Raw genomic sequence first — 15,076 nt, 5'->3', positions numbered from 1 at the left:
TGTAGTAACCCAGGACATTGTAGTAACCCAGTACATGGTAGTAACCCAGCACATTGTAGTAACCCAGTACATTGTAGTAACCCAGTACATTGTAGTAACCCAGTACATTGTAGTAACCCAGTACATTGTAGCAACCCAGTACATTGTAGTAACCCAGTACATTGTAGTAACCCAGTACATTGTAGTAACCCAGTACATTGTAGTAACCCAGTACATTGTAGTAACCCAGTACATTGTAGTAACCCAGTACATTGTAGTAACACAGTACATTGTAGTAACCCAGTACATTGTAGTAACCCAGTACATTGTAGTAACCCAGTACATTGTAGTAACCCAGTACATTGTAGTAACCCAGCACATTGTAGTAACCCAGTACATTGTAGTAACCCAGTACATTGTAGTAACCCAGTACATTGTAGTAACCCAGTACATTGTAGTAACACAGTACATTGTAGTAACCCAGTACATCGTAGTAACCCAATACATTGTAGTAACCCAGTACATTGTAGTAACCCAGTACATTGTAGTAACACAGTACATTGTAGTAACCCAGTACATTGTAGTAACCCAGTACATTGTAGTAACCCAGTACATTGTAGCAACCCAGTACATTGTAGTAACCCAGTAAATTGTAGTAACCCAGTACATTGTAGTAACCCAGTACATTATAGTAACCCAGTACATTGTAGTAACCCAGTACATTGTAGTAACCCAGTACATTGTAGTAACCCAGTACATTGTAGTAACCCAGTACATTGTAGTAACCCAGTACATTATAGTAACCCAGTACATTGTAGTAACCCAGTACATTGTAGTAACCCAGTACATTATAGTAACCCAGTACATTGTAGTAACCCAGTACATTGTAGTAACCCAGTACATTGTAGTAACCCAGTACATTGTAGTAACCCAGTACATTGTAGTAACCCAGTACATTGTAGTAACCCAGTAGACTGAGTACTGGAACCATTATTTACAGTTCGTGTTTGGTTTCTACGTTATATGTGTTCCTGTTTATGTACAATGTCTGTATGGAAGTTTTAATAACACATTAAAAAAAGTGAAAAATTAGTGCATATTGTAGGTTTAGCGCTTCTCTGTGTTTATAATAATAATAATAATGTATATTGTAAGTATTTTGGTTGATGTATAATGTTGTATAATGTTGTATTTAACATAATATAATACATAGTGGATGAAGGACACTGTGTAAACACTAACATAAACAATGTATTTACACCATGAAAATTTATAATTATGTGGAAGAACTGATACTCTCTTCTTTTATTTATTTAATATATTGTTTTAAATGTAATATAAAAAATAACACTACTATTAGTACTTCTAGTACTAGTACTGCTACTAGTACTACTAGTACTACTGGTACTAGCAGTACTAGTAGTACTAGTACTACTGGTACTAGCAGTACTAGTAGTACTAGTACTACTGGTACTAGCAGTACTAGTAGTACTAGTACTACTGGTACTAGCAGTACTAGTACTACTAGTACTACTAGTACTACTGGTACTAGCAGTACTAGTAGTACTAGTACTACTGGTACTAGCAGTACTAGTAGTACTAGTACTACTGGTACTAGCAGTACTAGTACTACTAGTACTACTAGTACTACTGGTACTAGCAGTACTAGCAGTACTAGTAGTACTGGTACTAGCAGTACTAGTACTACTGGTACTAGCAGTACTAGTACTACTGGTACTAGCAGTACTAGTACTACTGGTACTAGCAGCACTAGTACTACTGGTACTAGCAGTACTAGTACTACTAGTACTACTGGTACTAGCAGTACTAGTACTACTAGTGCTACTGGTACTAGCAGTACTAGTAGTACTAGTACTACTAGTAGTACTAGTACTAGTACTACTAGTACTACTGGTACTACTGGTACTAGCAGTACTAGTAGTACTAGTACTACTGGTACTAGCAGTACTAGTAGTACTAGTACTACTAGTAGTACTAGTACTAGTACTACTAGTACTACTGGTACTACTGGTACTAGCAGTACTAGTAGTACTACTAGTAAACTTTATATTACTGCTCCCTGGCTGCTGGATCAGCTGTTAATAATAATAATAATAATAACACTACTAGTACTAGTACTAGCAGTATTAGTATTACTACTACTAATAGCACTAGTAAACTTTATATTACTGCTCCCTGGCTGCTGGATCAACTATTAATAATAATAATTATAATAACACTACTAGTACTAGCAGTACTAGTAGTACTAGTACTACTGGTACTAGCAGTACTAGTAGTACTAGTACTACTAGTAAACTTTATATTACTGCTCCCTGGCTGCTGGATCAACTATTATTAATAATAATAATAACACTACTAGTACTAGTACTAGCAGTACTAGTGTTGCTACTACTAATAGTACTAGTAAACTTTATATTACTGCTCCCTGACTGCTGGATCAACTATTAATAATAATAATAATAATAATAACACTACTAGTACTAGTACTAGCAGTACTAGTATTACTACTACTAATAGTACTAGTAAACTTTATATTACTGCTCCCTGGCTGCTGGATCAGCTGTGTTTTGTTTATGTTTTGTTCTTAAGGTCAGACACTCGTGTTGTTTGGCGTTATTTTCGACTTTATTGTTCTACCTGAGGTAAAGTATTATGTAATATACGCTTTATGTGGTCCTAATATGTGAGTGTTGCTAAGACCAGTGTCACAAATAACAGAAATTAGGTGTAGGTTGGGTAAATTAGGCATTAATTAGGTGACGCTGCTAGGTGCTTCCCTGGTGAAAGGCTTCTGATCCAAGGAAGTGGAGGTGGTTTAATTCATCTGATGAGGTGATTTCATGCCTATGAGGCTCTTGATCCAAGGAACTGAATTTACCCTCCAGTAAATGGCTTAATTAGGTGTCGTTCCTACGTAGGTGCTTCCGTAGCGGGGGATCTCCTGATCCGAGGAAGTGGATCTGTCTTACCCTTTCTAGGGAGGTGTCTTGAAGCCAACGAAGAGCTCTTGATCCAAGGAACCAGATTTGCCCTTCATTGTGTTAATTAGGTGACTGCTTCGTAGGTGCCTCCACTGAAGGTTAAATGGCTCCTGATCCGGGGAAGTGGAGCTGATTTACACCTAACACTGACCTCTATGCTTGTAAGGGCTCTTGATCCAAGGAACAGGATTGATCCTCCCAGGATCTTTCCATTGTAAGCTGGAGGCTTATTTTAATTATGGGGAAGCCCTAAACACGTAGGGGTAATTAGATTTGATCCAAGGAGAATCTAGTTCCTTGGTTCAAGCATAAAGGCCTTACACCTGCTGTCACTTCACCTAGCAGTAAGTAGGTACCTGGGTGTTAGTTACCTTACACATGCTGTCACTGTTTATCCAGCAGTAAGTAGGTACCTGGGGGTCAGTTACCTTACACCTCCTGTCACTGTTCACCTAGCAGTAAGTAGGTACTTGGGTGTTAGTTGCCTTACACCTGCTGTCACTGTTCATCTAGCATTAAGTAGGTACCTGGGTGTTAGTTACCTTACACCTCCTGTCACTCTTCACCTAGCAGTAAGTAGGTACCTGGGTGTTAGTTGCCTTACACCAGCTGTAACTGTTCACCCAGCAGTAAGTAGGTATCTGAGTGTTAGTTACCTTACACCTGCTGTCACTGTTCATCTAGTAGTAAGTAGGTACCTGGTTGTTAGTTACCTTACACCAGCTGTAACTGTTCATCTAGCAGTAAGTAGGTACCTGGGTGTTAGTTATCTTACACCAGCTGTAACTGTTCATCTAGCAGTAAGTAGGTACCTGGGTGTTAGTTACCTTACACCTGCTGTCACTGTTCACCTAGCAGTAAGTAGGTACCTGAATGTTAATCACCTTAATACCTGCTGTCACTTCACCTATCAGTACGTAGGTACCAGGATGTTAGTTACCTTAACACCTGCTGTCACTCTTCATCTAGCAGTAAGTAGGTACCTGGGTGTTAGTTAACTTAATACCTGCTGTCACTTCACCTAGCAGTAAGTAGGTACCTGGGTGTTAGTTACCTTAACACCTGCTGTCACTGTTCATCTAGCAGTAAGTAGGTACCTGGATGTTAGTCACCTTAATACTTGCTGTCACTTCACCTAACAGTAAGTAGATACCTGGGTGTTAGTTACCTTACACCAGCTGTCACTGTTCATCTAGCAGTAAGTAGGTACCTGGGTGTTAGTTGTATTTCACCTGCTGACACTTCATCTAGCAGTAAGTAGGTACCTGGGTGTTAGTTACCTTACACCAGCTGTAACTGTTCATCTAGCAGTAAGTAGGTACCTGGGTGTTAGTTACCTTACACCTGCTGTCACTGTTCACCTAGCAGTAAGTAGGTACCTGGATGTTAGTCACCTTAATACCTGCTGTCACTTCACCTATCAGTACTTAGGTACCAGGATGTTAGTTACCTTAACACCTGCTGTCAATCTTCATCTAGCAGTAAGTAGGTACCTGGGTGTTAGTTAACTTAATACCTGCTGTCACTTCACCTAGCAGCAAGTAGGTACCTGGGTGTTAGTTACCGTAACACCTGCTGTCACTGTTCATCTAGCAGTAAGTAGGTACCTGAATGTTAGTCACCTTAATACCTGCTGTCACTTCACCTAACAGTAAGTAGATACCTGGGTGTTAGTTACCTTACACCAGCTGTCACTGTTCATCTAGCAGTAAGTAGGTACCTGGATGTTAGTTGCCTTTCACCTGCTGACACTTCATGTAGCAGTAAGTAGGTACCTGGGTGTTAGTTACCTTCCACCTGCTGCCACTGATCACCTAGCAGTAAGTAGGTATCTGGGTGTTAGTTGCCTTACATCTACTGTCACTGTTCATCTAGCAGTAAGTAGGTACCTGGGTGTTAGTTACCTTACACCTGCTGTCACTGTTCATCAGGCAGTAAGTAGGTACCAGGGTGTTAGTTACCTTATGCCTCCTGCCACTGTTCAGCTAGCAGTAAGTAGGTATCTGGGTGTTAGTTACCTTACACCTGCTGTTGCTGTTCACCCAACAGTAAGTAGGTATCTGGGTGTTAGTTACCTTACACCTGCTGTCACTGTTTATCCAGCAGTAAGTAGGTACCTGGGGGTTAGTTACGTTACACCTCCTGTCACTGTTCACCTAGCAGTAAATAGGTACTTGGGTGTTAGTTGCCTTACACCTACTGTCACTATTCATCTGGCATTAAGTAGGTACCTGGGTGTTAGTTACCTTACACCTCCTGTCACTCTTCACCTAGCAGTAAGTAGGTACCTGGGTGTTAGTTACCTTACACCAGCTGTAACTGTTCATGCAGCAGTAAGTAGGTATCTGAGTGTTAGTTACTTTACACCTGCTGTCACTGTTCATCCAGCAGTAAGTAGTTACCTGGGTGTTAGTTACCTTGCACCTCCTGTCACTGTTCACCTAGCAGTAAGTAGGTACCTGGGTGTTAGTTGCCTTACACCTGCTGTCACTGTTCATCTAGTAGTAAGTAGGTACCTGGGTGTTAGTTACCTTACACCAGCTGTAACTGTTCATCTAGCAGTAAGTAGGTACCTGGGTGTTAGTTACCTTACACCAGCTGTAACTGTTCATCTAGCAGTAAGTAAGTACCTGGGTGTTAGTTACCTTACACTAGCTGTAACTGTTCATCTAGCAGTAAGTAGGTACCTGGGTGTTAGTTACCTTACACCTGCTGTCACTGTTCACCTAGCAGTAAGTAGGTACCTGGGTGTTAGTTACCTTACACTAGCTGTAACTGTTCATCTAGCAGTAAGTAGGTACCTGGGTGTTAGTTACCTTACACTAGCTGTAACTGTTCATCTAGCAGTAAGTAAGTACCTGGGTGTTAGTTACCTTACACTAGCTGTAACTGTTCATCTAGCAGTAAGTAGGTACCTGGGTGTTAGTTACCTTACACTAGCTGTAACTGTTCATCTAGCAGTAAGTAGGTACCTGGGTGTTAGTCACCTCACACACACATTCTTGTAGTCGGTCTTGGAAGTAAACTTTCTCAGCTCTGCTGGGAAGCTTTCTCTGCTCTGCTGGGAAGCTTTCTCAGCTCTGCTGAGAAAAGCTTACTGTGTCAACATGGTCAACCGAAAGCTTTTTTTGTACTAAATTTAACATTATAAGGTCTTTTAAAGCTGATGAACATTATGGGGTCTTTTATAGTTGATGAACATTATGGGGTCTTTTAAAGCTGATAAACATTATGGGGTCTTTTAAAGCTGATGAACATTATGGGGTCTTTTAAAGCAAAGGGGATAAAAGAGAGTGCAAAAATTATAGGGGGATAAGTCTGTTGAGTGTACCTGGTAAAGTGTATGGTAGAGTTATAATTGAAAGAATTAAGAGTAAGACGGAGAATAGGATAGCAGATGAACAAGGAGGCTTTAGGAAAGGTAGGGGGTGTGTGGACCAGGTGTTTACAGTGAAACATATAAGTGAACAGTATTTAGATAAGGCTAAAGAGGTCTTTGTGGCATTTATGGATTTGGAAAAGGCGTATGACAGGGTGGATAGGGGGGCAATGTGGCAGATGTTGCAAGTGTATGGTGTAGGAGGTAGGTTACTGAAAGCAGTGAAGAGTTTTTACGAGGATAGTGAGGCTCAAGTTAGAGTATGTAGGAAAGAGGGAAATTTTTTCCCAGTAAAAGTAGGACTTAGACAAGGATGTGTGATGTCACCGTGGTTGTTTAATATATTTATAGATGGGGTTGTAAGAGAAGTAAATGCGAGGGTCTTGGCAAGAGGCGTGGAGTTAAAAGATAAAGAATCACACACAAAGTGGGAGTTGTCACAGCTGCTCTTTGCTGATGACACTGTGCTCTTGGGAGATTCTGAAGAGAAGTTGCAGAGATTGGTGGATGAATTTGGTAGGGTGTGCAAAAGAAGAAAATTAAAGGTGAATACAGGAAAGAGTAAGGTTATGAGGATAACAAAAAGATTAGGTGATGAAAGATTGAATATCAGATTGGAGGGAGAGAGTATGGAGGAGGTGAACGTATTCAGATATTTGGGAGTGGACGTGTCAGCGGATGGGTCTATGAAAGATGAGGTGAATCATAGAATTGATGAGGGAAAAAGAGTGAGTGGTGCACTTAGGAGTCTGTGGAGACAAAGAACTTTGTCCTTGGAGGCAAAGAGGGGAATGTATGAGAGTATAGTTTTACCAACGCTCTTATATGGGTGTGAAGCGTGGGTGATGAATGTTGCAGCGAGGAGAAGGCTGGAGGCAGTGGAGATGTCATGTCTGAGGGCAATGTGTGGTGTGAATATAATGCAGAGAATTCGTAGTTTGGAAGTTAGGAGGAGGTGCGGGATTACCAAAACTGTTGTCCAGAGGGCTGAGGAAGGGTTGTTGAGGTGGTTCGGACATGTAGAGAGAATGGAGCGAAACAGAATGACTTCAAGAGTGTATCAGTCTGTAGTGGAAGGAAGGCGGGGTAGGGGTCGGCCTAGGAAGGGTTGGAGGGAGGGGGTAAAGGAGGTTTTGTGTGCGAGGGGCTTGGACTTCCAGCAGGCATGCTTGAGCGTGTTTGATAGGAGTGAATGGAGACAAATGGTTTTTAATACTTGACGTGCTGTTGGAGTGTGAGCAAAGTAACATTTATGAAGGGATTCAGGGAAACCGGCAGGCCGGACTTGAGTCCTGGAGATGGGAAGTACAGTGCCTGCACTCTGAAGGAGGGGTGTTAATGTTGCAGTTTAAAAACTGTAGTGTAAAGCACCCTTCTGGCAAGACAGTGATGGAGTGAATGATGGTGAAAGTTTTTCTTTTTCGGGCCACCCTGCCTTGGTGGGAATCGGCCGGTGTGATAAAAAAAAAAAAAAAAAAAAAACATTATGGGGTCTTTTAAAGCTGATGAACATTATGGGGTCTTTTATAGTTGATGAACATTATGGGGTCTTTTAAAGCTGATGAACATTATGGGGTCTTTTATAGTTGATGAACATTATGGGGTCTTTTAAAGCTGATAAACATTATGGGGTCTTTTAAAGCTGATGAACATTATGGGGTCTTTTAAAGCTGATAAACATTATTGGGTCTTTTAAAGCTGATGAACATTATGGGGTCTTTTAAAGCTGATGAACATTATGGGGTCTTTTAAAGCTGATGAACATTATGGGGTCTTTTAACCCTTTGTCGGGCAGAGGCAGTTTTGACTGCCTTTAAACACGTGCACCTTTACGCGTGTCATCCTACTAGTGCTGCGCATCTGGATTCCTGTTCTTTAATTCTGACCAATCACAAGCCTTCCCTGAGTCGCTTCAGCTAAGTGGTGATGGCGTTTGCCGGCTTCCCATTGGTTGAGAGAACAAAATGTAAACACTTGTGGCTTGGCGTCACCCAGAGTGGGTTTTTTCCATCTAGTGTCACTAATATACTCTTGGATTTTACCCTCTAAAATGTCGGTAAGTACTGATTGTTGTGTTTAGTGTCTACATGAATAGTTTAGGCATATTTTGATATATACATAAAGTCTGTGTGAAGCATAATGTGAGTGTAGCATGCAGTTAAAAAAAAGTGCAACAAAAGAAGGGCAGTCAGGACTGCCTCTGCCCGAGTAGGGACATAGTCCACTTTCAGTAAAATAAATATTTATAAAAAAAATTCTACTTCATATATGAATTTGGTAGGTGTCTGGATGTATACAGAACGTTTTTATTGTCCTTCCAGATCAATGAGAAATTGTTTTATGGGGAGCCCTCCAACACTAGGTCAAAATATGTCTGCATTTTGGATGACAGTGACTCAGAACCAGAGGTAGATGACCCAGAATTGTTTGATAGTGGTGATGAACACTTGCCACTGGATGCAGAGGTGTCAAGTGAGGAGGAAGAAAGGCCAGCCAAAAAGCAGAAATTAGTCAAGAAAAAGAGAGGCATTACGATCGAGGAGTACCCTGATGAGGAACATATTTATGACGATCTTGCTCTTCAAGTTGAACCTAAGTGGTCCCAGGTTGACCTCCAAAATGACCCTTTGCTTCATAGACTTCCATTCTAGCAATTAGTAATATACAATGATTGCTCTTCCTCATGAATCTCAGGAACATGGGATTTGAAAGTTTTATCCCTTTGCAATGTGTCCTTGTTGCTATTTCTTTCATTTTTATATTTTTCTAATACTTACAAAATGTTTTGATACAAGTTCCATTGATGTTTTTGATATTGTATGTTTGTATAATAAATTTTAAAAATAGTTATTGGGTGTTTTATTAAAAATTGCAAGTTTGCAACATTCAAATTTATACTCCCTATTTTGGGCATGGGCGAGTTTAACTGCCTTTTGCAGATTAGCAATTGCTCGGAAACTAACCATCAGAATTCCATTTATGTGGCCTCATTCATCTTACATTGAGTTACTCTCTCCACTCTAAAGGAGTTAAGTGTGAAATTCCATTATATCAGACATTGCACGACAAAGGGTTAAAGCTGATGAACATTATGGGGTCTTTTAAAGCTGATGAACACTATGGGGTCGGTAAGTGAATTGGTTGTTAAACGAGGAGCCGCCTCTTTCTGATATTTCTAGCATACTCTGTGTCAACAGTCTTTAAATATTGTTTTAGTGTCACCTTTGCAGCACTTAAAACATTTCTAATTCAGTATATTAAAAATAGAACTAGGCATTAAAAGGCAATAAAAAAGTAAAACACACTTAGAGTACAGCCTCTCCTCATTTACCTATGACTCAGACTTACGATGGACTCTCTGACCAGTATATATACCTAAATAATGTATATTAGAGCTGATTTCCTCAAGTCTGTTTATTACAATATAGAGTACGCTTCTATATAAACATTTAAAAATATACTAAAAATGTTATAAGTGGTGCAAAGGTTACATTAAAACAATATCAAACATTGTTGACACAAACCCACTACCATTACAGTATGCTCCTTACTTAATGATGAATTAGTTTATCGACGTGGTCTTAGGAATGAAACTCCGTCGTTAAGTGAGGAGAGACTGTACACTGGTCTGAGAGCAGGTTGTAACTCTGAGCGGTTGTTAAACAGCTAGGTCATTAAGTGAGGAGTACCTGTACACTACTTAAGTCCATGTAATGAGGGACATGTCTGTGGTGTGATTTTTTTGCAAATACAGTGGACCCCCAGTTCCCGATGCATCTGGTAGCCGATGCATTTGATCGAAAAAAATTTGCCTCGCTTCCCGATACAAAACCCAGTATGCGATACGATGCGTACGAGACATGTCCACGTGTGGCCTGAACTGCCCCATGTGTACCAGTGTTTACAAGCCAGACAGTGTGCGCGCATCTAAGGATACATTCAGTACATTCCATATTATCCATATTTTCACTGTTTTTGGTGCTTGTTTCTGCAATATAAGTCGCCATGGGCCCCAAGAAAGCTTCTGGTGCCAACCCTGTGGTAAAAAGGGTGAGAATTAGTATGGAAATTAAGAAAGATTTTGAAGGGTTTGGGGCTAACCCTGAGAAGCCTATGCCAGTTGTGGAATCCATTGTGCCTACTTCAAAAATTAAGGAAATGTGTGCAAAGTGGGTTGAACTGCAAACCTTTATGGATGAGAATCACCCTAACACAACTATTGTAAGCCGTGCTGGTGACTATTACAATGGCAGTGTTTTGGCCCATTTTAAACAAATCTTAAAGGAACGGGAGGTACAGACCTCTATGGACAGATTTGTTGTGCGACAGAGGTCCAGTGACTCTCAAGCTGGTCCTAGTGGCATTAAAAGAAGAAGGGAAGTAACCCCGGAAAAGGACTTGCTACCTCAAGTCCTAATGGAAGGGGATTCCCCTTCTAAACACTAAGACCATCCACACTCTCCCCTCCTCCCATCCCATCAATCATCACCAGATCTTCAATAAAGGTAAGTGTCATGTAACTGTGCATGTCTTCTTCCATTTGCGTGTATTAAAATTAATATTTAATGTGGTAAAAAAAAATTTTTTTTCATACTTTTGGGCATCTTGCACGGATTAATTTGATTTCCATTATTTCTTATGGGGAAAATTGATTCGCTTTCCGATACTTTTGGTTTACGATGAGCTCTCAGGAACAGATTAATATCATGAACTGGGGGTCCACTGTACGATTGGTAGAGTACATGCAGAATTGAATAGCAGGTACAGTTGTACCTCAGGATACGAATTTATTTTGTTCCAGAAGGCTGTTCAAATTTGTTCCCATAAGGAATAATGTAAATTAGATTAATCCATTTCAGACACCCAAATATACATTTACAAAAGCACTTACATAAATACACTTACATAATTGTTTGAGTTTTAAGGTGTTCGTATCATGAGGTACCACTTCATTATGATGGCATATAAATATGATATTGTAAATTGTTGTTCATTGTCATTATGTACTATGTTTTTTATATTGCTTAAGGCTATAAATGCAACAGAAATAACATTTCTTACTTTAAATTGATGTTGTTGGTGTTTGTATAGGGAGTGGAGAGGCTGTGTCCCTAATGTGCTGAAGTGGATAATAATAATAATAATAATAATAATAATAATAATAATAATAATAATAATTTATTTCAGCATGATACATGTTGTTCAAAGGAATATAATAGTTGGGTGTACATACCAAAAGCCCCTTTATATGCAAAGCATTTTGGGCAAACTTCAAACTAACTTACGATTAATAAGACAATAACAGTACATATGGTCATTAGGTGAGTTGTAGTGAATATGAGAGAATTTAATATTCTATTAAGTTGTGCTATATGGCTTTAATAAGTTTTGTTGAGAAGAATTATAATTTTGATTATTAACTTTATGTGCACACAATGGAGTGATTAACATTTGAGATGAATACAGATATTGAGAGTAAGTTTATATTGATTATAAAGTTTTACCTATGTTTGTTATATTCAGCAAATGTATGTGTAGATTTTACAAATGTATTTAAGATGAGCTGGGATAGGTTGACGAGATAAGTTGTTTTTTAACTGTTGTTTTAAAATTCCTGGCAGACCCAGTGGTTCTGTATTGTAGTCAAGTCAGTCAATAAGTGAGTCAGTCAGGTCAGTAGGTCAGTACAGTCAGTCAAGACACAAGGTCAGTCAAGTCAGTACAGTCAGTCAAGTCAGTAGGTCACTGAAGTCGGTACAGTCAGTCCAGTTATCAGTCAAGTCAGTCCAGTCAAGTCAGTAAGTCAGTAAAGTCAATCAAGTCAAATCAGTGAGTCAATCAAGTAAGTCATTCAGTAGAGTCAGTCAGTAAATCAGTCAGTCAAATTAGTCAGTCCAGTAAGTCAAGTCATGTCAGTAGATCAGTGAGTCCAGTTGGTAAATGAGTGAGTCGAGTCAGTAAGTCAAGTCAGTACAGCCAATCAGTCAATTTAGTAAGTTAATCAGTCAAATCAGTAGGTGAGTAAGTCAAGTCAGTATAGTCATTAAGTCAAGTCAGTACAGCCAGTCAGTTAGTCAGTAAGCCAAGTCAGTACAGCCAGTTAGTCAGTCAGTTTATTCATGATAACATAGACATCAATACAGTTAAATTATGGTACATAGCAGCATATGTAAACACTGCATGTATTGACTGGTCTTCAGGCATCAACTAAGTTAATCACAAACACATATTTGAGACTCTTATGATACGTGTTAGTACGGACCAAAGATTTATTTATTTATTTAGTTAATGTCTTTGCACATTATACATTGAGATTTTGTATTTACAATAGTGGATTGCAATGCAAAGAGAGCCTCTATTATGCCTAGGCATTATGGGCTGACTTTACATTATAGGCTTACAGACTAATTAATACTAAGGATTGTATCATAGTTGTACAGTAGGATAGTACTTATTTCATAGGTGTAAAGTAGATTATTAATTATAAGTGAATCTAATTTCAAAAAATGCTTTTAGTGAAACCAATGATTCAATTATATTCCTGTCAACAATGGATAAAAGGCTCAAGGTAATTATTGAAATTATGATGCGGGAGTACATGAGTGAGTAAAAGTGTACTGAGTATTTAGCATTTACTCTAGGGTGATTAAGTGGTTTTTGAGAAAAGTCTTAAATTGATTTTCAGACCGGGTTACTTTAATATCTGCTGGTAATGAATTCCATATTTTGGGGCCCTTTATGTGCACAGAGTTTTTACATAGTGTGATATGGACACGTGGTACATCAAAAAGAGAACTGTGTCTTGTGTTATGGTCATGTGTCCTGTTAAGGTTGGTGAGGAGAAGTTTAAGTGGAGGGTTTATATTTGTGTGCATTGTTCTGTGTATGTAATAGGCACATGAATAAGTATGGATGTTCTTAATGGTGAGCAGATTCAGACTTTTGAAAATTGGTGAAGTATGCTGGCGGGAGTGGGAATTTGTTATCATTCTTACTGCTGCCTTTTGCTGGGTTATTAGAGGTCTTAGGTGATTGGATGTTGTTGATCCCCATGCACAAATTCCATATGTAAAATAAGGGTATATGAGTGAGTGGTACAGTGCCAGGAGAGCTGATTGCAGAACGTAGTACCTTATCTTTGATAGTATGCCTACAGTCTTGGAGATTTTCTTGGTGATTTGTTGTATATGTGTCTAGAACTTAAGGCTACTGTGGAGGTAGATACCTAGGAATTTTCCCTCTGTAAATCTTGTGACTGATGATCCATTTAACGTTATGTTAATTGGATCATTTGCAGCTTTGTTTTCAAACTGAATGAATTAGGTTTTATCAGTGTTCAGGGTAAGTTTATTAGTCATCATCCAGGCTAATATTTTCTGCAATTCGGCATTGACTGTGTTTGCTTGTATGACTGTGTTTGGGTGGGAAAAGACATATGTAGTGTCATCTGCAAATAATATGGGTTTGAGTAGCTGTGATGTATTCGGTAGATCATTGATGTAGATGAGAAGGAGGAGTGGTCCAAGGACACTTCCTTGTGGGACTCCTACTGTGATTGGTTGGGTGGAAGAATTTGCACCATTTGCATACACATATTGAGTTCTGTTATTAAGGTATGATTTTAGGTAGTTGAGGGAGTGGCCTCTGATACCATAGTGTGTTAGTTTGGAGTACAGCAGTTCATGGTCGACTGTATCGAAAGCTTTTCGTAAATCAATGAAAATGCCGAGTGGGACTTCTTTCTTTTCGAGTGTGATAAATATTAGTTCTAGCATGTGTACGATAGCATCATTTGTGCTTTTATTATTCCTGAATCCAATTTGACAAGGGTTTAATATGTTGTGTGAGATGAGGTAGGAATAGATCCATCTATGAATTAATTTTTCAAAGATTTTAGAGAGCAGTGGTAAGTTAGATATTGGTATATAGTTTTTTTTTTTATATTTTATTTAAAACCAATACAGTTTAACATAAAAATAAAGAAACAGTATGGATCTCAATCAAATTAACTGACAAACAGATTTCACCTATATGCTTGCAAGATATTGCTGCAAAAACATACAATAATAACTTACGGCAAGAACATAGCTAAAAAAAAAAATACCATCACAGGGTCATGAATTGACATATATACACCTTCATTGATGCAAAACCTTGCATATATATAAATTGTACATATAACATGACATCTGACAAAGGCTCAATACACTTGAACATAAAATATACAAAGAAGTTATATTAGTTAAATCCCATCCTTTGCATTAATCAAAAACCCAAAACCTAACATCATAATCTTACTAGAACATCTACATACGTATTCCTAACAATACAGCTTTACATATACCAACATACGAAAAACAAACTGTCTAGATATGTCTGTATACCACACAGACTAAAACTTAACATCAAGAACTTAGCATTGACACCAAACTGGTATCAGGGTACAGACCAGAATTATAAACTTTAAAAAGAATCGAATCATACATATATAAAGTATTACATAACGTCTGACCCATGACAAAGGCTCAATACATTAGAAAGGGATATATATATACACACACACCCACACACACACACACACACACACACACACACGTACACACAAAAAGTTTCACAACATCACATGAATCAGATGCACTGTATGCACAAAGCAAAACAGTATCTAAGTATATCTCATCGTGCACAAACTCAGCACATAACATAAAGACAAACTAAA

General features: G+C 38.8%; 1 protein-coding gene across 1 annotated transcript in view; it reads left to right on the top strand.

Moving 5' to 3' along the window:
* Positions 1-2,575: 2,575 nt before the first annotated feature.
* Positions 2,576-15,076, top strand: part of LOC128697129 (zinc finger protein 84-like) — a 103,360-nt gene continuing 90,859 nt past the window's right edge. Inside the window, exon 1 of the mRNA XM_070079501.1 lies at positions 2,576-2,642. The gene's annotated coding sequence lies outside the window, so the exon portion shown is untranslated. The remainder of the gene's footprint in view (positions 2,643-15,076) is intronic.

This window comes from Cherax quadricarinatus, chromosome 99 (genome assembly GCF_038502225.1).
Source record: "Cherax quadricarinatus isolate ZL_2023a chromosome 99, ASM3850222v1, whole genome shotgun sequence".
In the NCBI taxonomy this organism is placed as follows: domain Eukaryota; kingdom Metazoa; phylum Arthropoda; class Malacostraca; order Decapoda; family Parastacidae; genus Cherax; species Cherax quadricarinatus.
This window is presented reverse-complemented; position numbering and strand designations above follow the sequence as displayed.